This window comes from Pangasianodon hypophthalmus, chromosome 16 (genome assembly GCF_027358585.1).
Source record: "Pangasianodon hypophthalmus isolate fPanHyp1 chromosome 16, fPanHyp1.pri, whole genome shotgun sequence".
Lineage (NCBI taxonomy): Eukaryota > Metazoa > Chordata > Actinopteri > Siluriformes > Pangasiidae > Pangasianodon > Pangasianodon hypophthalmus.
Window position 1 is genome coordinate 145,001 of NC_069725.1, and position 10,000 is coordinate 155,000.

The window sequence follows — 10,000 nt, forward strand, 5'->3', positions numbered from 1 at the left end:
TAAAAGTGTTTTATTAGAGACGCAGGCAGACAAATCCAAAACATGAAACATGAATTACTGCGTAATACAGTAATAATACTGTAAAATCAATAATCTGCTGCGCTCACCTCCTTGTGCTTGAAGTGCGCACGTGTTATCATCACTCTGTAAAGTGTTCAGAGGAAATCTCAGTGTTAATGCATTACACGCTTTATTATCTTCTTCAGTGAGTGTGTAGCTGAGATGGGACTGGAACTCACAACCTTCTGGACAGACACACAGAAAGAAATGTTATATACTACACACATTGCAAAGATGCAAAGATACAGAACACTAAACACCCGGAACGCTAAACACCCGGAACGCTAAACACCCGGAACGCTAAACACAAGGAACGCTAAACACCCGGAATGCTAAACACAAGGAACGCTAAACACCCGGAACGCTAAACACAAGGAATGCTAAACACCCGGAACGCTAAACACCCAGAAAGCTAAACACAAGGAACGCTAAACACCCAGAAAGCTAAACACCCGGAACGCTAAACACCCGGAACGCTAAACACGGTACATGTTGAAGATTGACATCAGGACTCAAACACATCCTGGTGTGAGGAGAAAATCTATCACTTCATGAAACCACCACATCTGTGTGATAAATTAATCCAGCTATTTACACAACTAACTCCCTGATCAACAGCTAACGGCAAAATCCACTTCCTGTCCCGACTGGAACACGAGTGTCCGAGGAAAACAGTGAGAGATTCCCAATTCCCTCTGAAGCACTAGCTACTGAGCTTCACTGTGGACTGAACCATTTACACACAACACCAAATGAAACAGTCCAAATGGACAGAATAATGTCAGGTAATAAGCTCAGATACACACACACACACACACACACACACACACGCTTCCTGTGGCTCTGAACTAAATCACATTCTGAATATCACTATTTCTGTATGAATACTGGGCACTGATGTTATATACAGTATACGTATATCAGTAACAGGAAATGTGTTTGGTTCTGTGGTGTTTCTGTTGAAGTGTGTGCTGTCACATTCTCACACACATACAAACACACACACACACACACACACAGAATCAACACTACAGACAGAATAGAAATGTTATTTGTGAGAACATCACTGAAAAAAAAGGAAAAACAAAAGAAAAGAACAGACAGAGTGCCACCTACTGAGTGTGTGTGTGTGTGTGAGTGTGTGTGTGTGTGTGTGTGTGTGTGAGAGAGAGAGATCCTCGCTTTCTCACATTGTCATCACAATGTTTTATGGAAACAGGAATAAGAGTAAACATGGTGAAGGATTGTTATTGGAGATGCAGCAGTGAAGATCGTCTGTTCTGCAAAGAGAACCGGAGCTACAGTGAAAAGAAACATAGGTACATATTTTTATATCGTGTGTCATCGAGTGTGTGTTTATTTCTGCTGTTCCTAACAAGCCTTTGGGTTTGACACGACAAATAAGTAGACAGATGATAAACTGGATTCAGGAATGTGCTGCGCGTGACAGGAGGAATTTGATTTACTCTCAGACTCTCACTGGCTGTTTCTCAAACATGCATGAAAATATCGGATCCTCTGTGATCGCTCACACACTGAGAAAGTCATGTTGCCGAACACTACCCGAGCGGTCGCCATGGCAACGCACAGAGAGCAGTCACTGAGCCCCAAAAGTAGTCAGCGACGGGAAAATCAGAGGTAAAATCGTGTAGTGTTCACTGAAGGAATCCTGAAGATAAAACTGCTGCACCGTCAGCGTCTCACTATCGTCTAATCTTCTGTTCTACAGAGCTCTAGATTGTAGAGAACATTCTGGATGGTGCTGTAATCTGAACGTATCCCTATTCCCTATTCCCTACATAGGAGAAACATGTAGCACACTGAAGTAGTGAATGAGGTTTCACATCACTACAGTCGGTGTAGTCAATCAGGTTTCAGGTGAACGACTTCCTGCACTCTACACGCCAAGTGCCATCTTTACACAGTGCAGTGCACTGTGGGTAATCAGTGCCTCCCAGCTGTAGGCTAGCTGTTTGGAATTTATTGTACTTGCTATGTAGTGCACTAGTTAGGGAGCTTTGTGGCTTTTTATAACCTTGTGTAAACTATCCATGAAGGGATAGAGCATGAAGGGAGTAGGGATTTAGGAGAAGGGCGCTGTTTGAGACTCAGGGTAAGTGATTGGTCTCTAACCTCTCGCAGTGCTAGTGATTATGGAGTAGTGTGCTATATAGCGAATAAGGTTGATTTGGGACGCAGCAGTAGAGTACATGCTGTAATGAAACTTAAATGTGGATTATTTTCTTTTTACGTGTGTAAGGTGATGTGGTGTGTTCTCAGCATGTTCTCTGCGTGTTCTCAGGGTGAGTAATGATATGCTCTCGGCCTGCAGCTGGAAAAATCCTGCAGCTGCTGAAAATGTCAGCGGTGTGAATCATGCGGCGTTCACTTCCTGTCCACTCTCACACTGCAGAAAACACAAATGTTTTCACTCTGAGTCGAGTCACAAGTTATTTATAGAGTCTCGTCTCAGGGGTTTTAAACTCAACACCCTCCGGAACAAACCTGCCCCAACTGCCACCCTCTAATGACACCCCCCCCCCCCCCCCCCCCGCCCCCCCAATGCCCTACACAACACCCCCCCAACACACACACACAACCCCTCCCCTTTCAGCAGGACGAGGACTGACCACAGTAAAGTTTAGTGTTTGAAATCGGTGACTCTCATGATGTTTTTTGAGACAGAAACTCATTAAAAACACACATGGCATGATCAAAAAACCATAGACACGGTCCACATATAGACTGAACTCACACACCGGTCGCTGTCATGGTAACTTTGGCCCCGCCCCTTACAAGCACATAACTTTGGATCAGATTACATGTAACGTGAAAATAAACACAGATTTTATACACACTGTCCTGTTTAGGATTCATATAAACACTTCATCAGGAATCTGTAATCAGAATGAATTCATACAGACTGGAGAAAATCTTTACATATAAACACAACCAGTGTGATTGTTTATTATCGCACACACACACACACACACACACACACACACACACACACACTGTGTTTTCTCTCTCTGTTTAATCACCAATAGGGGGCGTCACCCTCTAAAGTCCTGTTGTTACAACCCTGTTAACACACACTCACACACACACACACACACACACACACACACACACACACGCTTTATTCACACTGCTGTTATTCTTTATTACAGTCGTAAACTCAGTTATAAACAGTTTATTGACTCTTCAGTTAAAGGTTCATCAGTAAAAGTCGAGCTTGAAAAATGAACAAACATTTCAGAGAGGTGTAAAGGATCAGTGAAGTTTATCTTAGAGTTCAATTATTAAATTAAATTAAATTAAATTCCATACACTTCATTTCAGAAAAAAAGGTGTGAAATTAAAAAAACAGCATTTAATTCTACCAATCTTTATTATTATTATTATTATTATTATTATTATTATTATTATTATTATTATTATTATTTGTCTAAATTTGAATTGTTTTTGAAAATAATATTAATAATAATAATAAATAATAATAATAATAATAAATAATTAACACTCTGAAATGACAACTGAAAAACAAATTAATCAATTAATTAAACTATTTTTCATTTATATTCTGATTTGATTCCAGCAGCCACACTACTGACTTCTGATTTCATTTTCATTAAAAACTACTTTAAAAAAATCTTTAAAACAGTGACAAATACTTTCAACTTTTGTGCGAAACTTTGAAATGCTAGTGTGTGTGTGTTTGTGTGTGTTTGTGTGTGTGTGTGTTTGTGTGTGTGTGTGTGTGTGTGTGTGTGTGTGTTTGTGTGTGTGTGTGTGTGTGTGTGTGTGTGTGTGTGTGTGTGCTTATGTAAGAGCTTTAATAACTAATTAATTTAAAATACACCTATTTAGGAAAATTATAACAAAACAAACAGATAAATCGTATTTCATTAGTAATGTAATGTGTATTTATTTTATATTTTATTTTGCATGAGTTTGTGTCATTGTGTAGTTTTTAATTTTTAATTTATTAGTTGATAATAAATCAAGTTAATGGTTATTAGCAGCACTTTTTATTAACAAAAATCACATAAAATAAAATAAGAAAAAGTTATGACATTTTAAAAAGGCATCCTAATATCACTTCGTAAGAATTCTAAAATATATTTTATCAATATATAAATAATATAATTATAATATTTATTATGAGTGCTGATACAGTTTAATCAGAATTTAATCTTTATTACTGTCTAATTTATAATAATAACTCAAATTATTCACATTAATTACTTTAAAATAAAATAATAAGGGATGAAATAAAGGGATTTGTGAAATAAAGCTATAAATTGTGACGTGAAGAATCGGTGTGTGTTTTAAACGCAGCACATCTGAAGCTCATCATCACTCTGGGAACAAATTCATCTCTGTCTAACAGGAAGTCTGCCAAGGGCTGGGGTTGACCTTTGACCCCTCTTGACCTCCTGACCTTCCTGCAGTGTAAGTATTTACGGGTCACTTTCAGAGAGATGGAATCCTTCAGCGCTGACCTCAGATCAGATTTCCTCTGTGTGTGTGTGTGTGTGTGTGTGTGTGTGTGTGTGTGTGTGTAACGAGGAGTGCTCTATAAAGTGCACGCTTCACAGTTTCAGTTATTTAATTAAGTTTATTAGGTGGTTTACGGAGCTGCATGTTTAACGCTGGTCTGAGATCAGGCTTCACGTGTCTGTGTTTAAGTTTAGACCTGAACGAGGAGTTCCTCATAAACACGGCTGGAGGTAAGACGACGTCCTAACGTGAGTAAGTGACCGAGTGCTGGTGAAGAGAGGGCTCTCGAAGTTGGGTAGATAGGGGTAGGTGGGGGTAGGTGGGGGTAGGTGGGGGTAGATAGGGGTAGATAGGGGTAGGTGGGGGTAGATAGTGGTAGGTGGGGGTAGATAGGGGTAGATGGGGTAGGTGGGGGTAGATAGGGGTAGATGGGGTAGGTGGGGGTAGATAGGGGTAGATGGGGTAGGTGGGGGTAGATAGGGGTAGATAGGGGTAGGTGGGGGTAGATAGGGGTAGATAGGGGTAGGTGGGGGTAGATAGGGGTAGATGGGGTAGGTGGGGGTAGATAGGGGTAGATAGGGGTAGGTGGAGGTAGATAGGGGTAGATAGGGGTAGGTGGGGGTAGATAGGGGTAGGTGGAGGTAGATGGGGGTAGATAGGGGTAGGTGGAGGTAGATAGGGGTAGATGTGGTAGGTGGGGGTAGATGGGGGTAGATAGGGGTAGGTGGAGGTAGATAGGGGTAGGTGGGGGTAGATAGGGGTAGATAGGGGTAGGTAGGGGTAGATAGGGTAGATAGGGGTAGGTGGAGGTAGATAGGGGTAGGTGGGGGTAGGTGGAGGTAGATAGGGGTAGGTGGGGGTAGATAGGGGTAGATAGGGGTAGATAGGGTAGATAGGGGTAGGTGGAGGTAGATAGGGGTAGGTGGGGGTAGATAGGGGTAGATAGGGGTAGGTGGAGGTAGATAGGGGTAGATAGGGGTAGGTGGGGGTAGATAGGGGTAGATAGGGGTAGGTGGAGGTAGATAGGGGTAGGTGAGGGTAGGTGGGGGTAGATGGGGGTAGTTGGGGGTAGATAGGGGTAGGTGGGGGTAGGTGGAGGTAGATAGGGGTAGGTGGGGGTAGGTGGAGGTAGATAGGGGTAGGTGAGGGTAGATAGGGGTAGGTGGAGGTAGATAGGGGTAGGTGGAGGTAGATAGGGGTAGGTGGGGGTAGGTGGAGGTAGATAGGGGTAGGTGGGGGTAGATAGGGGTAGATAGGGGTAGGTGGAGGTGGATAGGGGTAGGTGGGGGTAGATAGGGGTAGGTGGGGGTAGGTGGGGGTAGATAGGGGTAGGTGGGGGTAGATAGGGGTAGGTGGGGGTAGGTGGAGGTAGATAGGGGTAGGTGGGGGTAGATAGGGGTAGATAGGGGTAGGTGAGGGTAGATAGGGGTAGGTAGGGGTAGATAGGGTAGATAGGGGTAGGTGAGGGTAGGTGGGGGTAGATAGGGGTAGTTGGGGGTAGATAGGGGTAGGTGGGGGTAGGTAGGGGTAGGTGGGGGTAGGTGGAGGTAGATAGGGGTAGGTGGGGGTAGATAGGGGTAGATAGGGGTAGGTGGGGGTAGATAGGGGTAGGTGGGGGTAGGTGGGGGTAGATGGGGTAGGTGGGGGTAGGTGGGGGTAGATAGGGGTAGGTGGGGGTAGGTGGGGGTAGATAGGGTAGATAGGGGTAGATGGGGGTAGGTGGGGGTAGATGGGGGTAGATAGGGGTAGGTGGGGGGTAGGTGGGGGTAGATAGGGGTAGGTGGGGGTAGATAGGGGTAGGTGGAGGTAGATGGGGTAGATGGGGTAGATAGGGGTAGATAGGGGTAGGTGGAGGTAGATGGGGGTAGGTGGGGGTAGATGGGGGTAGATAGGGGTAGGTGGAGGTAGATGGGGGTAGGTGGGGGTAGATGGGGGTAGATAGGGGTAGGTGGAGGTAGATGGGGGTAGGTGGGGGTAGATGGGGGTAGATAGGGGTAGGTGGGGGTAGGTGGGGGTAGATAGGGGTAGGTGGGGGTAGATAGGGGTAGGTGGAGGTAGATGGGGTAGATGGGGTAGATAGGGGTAGATAGGGGTAGGTGGAGGTAGATGGGGGTAGGTGGGGGTAGATGGGGGTAGGTGGGGGTAGATAGGGGTAGGTGGGGGTAGATAGGGGTAGGTGGGGGGGCTAGGGGGGGATTGTTGCTCAGTTGTTCATGTAACTCTCACATCATAGCCAGTGATGACATCATCAGTCATCGCCCACTTTCCTCTTACTCTGTGTCTGAGGCCCGTCCACGTGTCTACAGACATTTTTAAAAACTTTTTAAACCTCTGTTTTTAAAAAAAAATTGCCTTCCACATGACCAGCGCTGTCGGAGGTGTCCATCCACACAAAAACGCTCCCGTGATCACGCCCACGCAGTGACATTAACGTCGTAAACTGTTACGTCAAACTCCTCGAGAACAAGGTTAAGAGCCGCATATAGAAAGTTAGAGAAGGAGAAACTCAAAAAAACAACAAAAGTTCTAAAAGACTCCAAACAGGATTCGTCTGTGTGTTACGACGACGAGGTGGAACTACTGCTTCAGGTTCCACTGGAACGCAACGTGTTCTCTCGGGTCTGATCCTGAATCTGGTTCTCAGTGCGGTGTGTAGCGCCGGAGCGGTGGATTCAGGAGCAGCACAGCGCGCATCAGAGTCTGTGTCCTTACACGTGAAAGTGTAATAATAACACAAAGAGAAATTAAACTGCAAATAAGAAATTACAGAGCGCAAAGTAACGTCCTGATCAGCGTCAGTGATAAGCCGAGTCTAAACACACGCACAATACACGCAAGGAAACGCAGACGAAAGTGTCTCCTCCTTGGCAGTCGTAAAAAACCTCCCTACACTGGAGGAACATGATAATAATATCGGGAATATGATAATAATATCGGGAATATGATAATAATATCGGGAATATTGGGAAAATAATTTGATGATGGAGCCGTGTGTGTTGCCTTTAAGTGCCTCAGCGCATTATGGGTATCCTTTATTTGTTTATAGTACATTATTTGAAGGAAGAAATTAAAAAAATAACTTCTTTTAAAGGTGAAAATTGTGTCTACTTCAAATGTTCAATTTTAAGGAAAAGAGGCGGGGCTAAGGAGCTAATGCCGCATTCACGACAACTGCGAACAGAGAACCTCCTACTTCCTACATTAGAGCATTTACACGAACTCAGACATCTGAAGTCGGAAATAAAGGTGAATAAAGATGCTGCGTTCTCTCCTCATCTGAAAACAGACTTCTGTCGCTGTGTACAAAAACTGGAATTATAGAGATTTTTGGTTGGTGCTTTATTGTTAAAGTGGATGTGAAAATTCAGTTAATGACCCCAAAATTACATGAAAGAGCAGTTTTATAAAAATAAAAAAATCTTGCAGAAAGTGAATAATTAAAATTTCAATGATTGAAGTATCACAAAGTCTTAAGCAATTTCAAATATAAACAGAAACTCCAAAGACGGCTTAAAAACCTTAAATCATGCTGTTAATTCTTGTTCTTAATTTTCACTATGAGCGCCGCCATGTTGAAGTGATGTCACAGAATCACAACTTAGAGAAGTCATGCTCATGACTCTGCTCTTCAGTGTTACTGATGAACAGGAATAAAAGCTGGAGAGTAAACTGACACTCACATTGTAGAGAACAGGAGGTTCAGCGAGACAGAACACTTCCTGTTTGGACAGGAAGTGCTACTGCAGCTCAGTGTTATCAGTAAAAACACAGAGCTGTGAGAGCGAGAGACACAAACATTGCTCTGATTTACACTCAAATAAACCCAATCGAAAGTCCAATGCTAAACGCATGATAAGTAGTTAGCATCAATGCTAATTCAACACCACAGACTCCGGATTCAGTAACCAAAGCATGCTAACATCAAGCTTCAAAATGAAACAGGCAAAACTTATTAAGGGAAACCAAGTGCATGTGGACCATAGGAACTCAAAACACACACACACACACACACACACACACACACGCACACACACACCACGCACAGAACAGAAAACAATGTGGGCCACAGTGTCATTTCCACCTGAGTGTGAAGTGAGTAACTTTATGTGAAAGAGAAAATCTCATTTTCAGCAGGAACTCGACCCATAACAGACTTAAACTCGACCCATAACAGACTTAAACTCGACCCATAACAGACGTAAACTCGACCCATAACAGACTTAAACTCGACCCATAACAGACTTAAACTCGACCCATAACAGGTTTAAACTCGACCCATAACAGACTTAAACTCGACCCATAACAGGTTTAAACTCGACCCATAACAAGACTTAAACTCGACCCATAACAGACTTAAACTTGACCCATAACAGGTTTAAACTCGACCCATAACAGACGTAAACTCGACCCATAACAGACGTAAACTCGACCCATAACAGGTTTAAACTCGACCCATAACAGACTTAAACTCGACCCATAACAGGTTAAACTCGACCCATAACAGGTTTAAACTCGACCATAACAGACTTAACCTCGACCCATAACAGACTTAAACTCGACCCATAACAGACGTAAACTCGACCCATAACAGGTTTAAACTCGACCCATAACAGACTTAAACTCGACCCATAACAGGTTTAAACTCGACCCATAACAGACTTAAACTCGACCCATAACAGGTTTAAACTCGACCCATAACAGACTTAAACTCGACCCATAACAGACTTAAACTTGACCCATAACAGGTTTAAACTCGACCCATAACAGACGTAAACTCGACCCATAACAGACGTAAACTCGACCCATAACAGGTTTAAACTCGACCCATAACAGACTTAAACTCGACCCATAACAGGTTTAAACTCGACCCATAACAGGTTTAAACTCGACCCATAACAGACTTAACCTCGACCCATAACAGACTTAAACTCGACCCATAACAGACGTAAACTCGACCCATAACAGGTTTAAACTCGACCCATAACAGACTTAAACTCGACCCATAACAGGTTTAAACTCGACCCATAACAGACTTAAACTCGACCCATAACAGGTTTAAACTCGACCTAAAACTCGTTACTGTACCCTGAACACGACTGCACAGTAAAACATTCATGTATTGTTGTTACCTGAACATCAGAAATGTTGTGTGTCAGTAAACTGGGTTGTTGTTCAGTTGTTTAACGCTGTGTGTTTATTTCATTTCTTTCATTCACAAATACACAGAACTGAGTGGAAGCTAAAGCGATGCTCCTGATTGGCTGGCTGTTGTAACGCTCATTATGACATCATCAGCTTCAACATTCCATCAGTGTGTTTCAGTGGGGAAGTTTCTCACTTTACTCTAAAACTGTTTAAAGTTTATAAACACTAACAACTGCACTCACGTTCTCTATAGAACCCCGAGTGAGAACACACTCACACACACACTCACACA

At 43.3% G+C, this 10,000-nt stretch overlaps 1 protein-coding gene across 2 annotated transcripts in view; it reads right to left on the minus strand.

Moving 5' to 3' along the window:
• The window catches only part of hdac7a (histone deacetylase 7a), a 67,970-nt gene that overhangs the window by 55,133 nt on the left and 2,837 nt on the right, over window positions 1-10,000 (minus strand). The window contains exon 2 of one of the 2 annotated variants that reach the window (XM_053240638.1): window positions 108-245. The exons of the other annotated variant lie outside the window; for it this stretch is intronic. The gene's annotated coding sequence lies outside the window, so the exon portion shown is untranslated. The remainder of the gene's footprint in view (window positions 1-107; window positions 246-10,000) is intronic. 2 annotated transcript variants of the gene reach the window in all.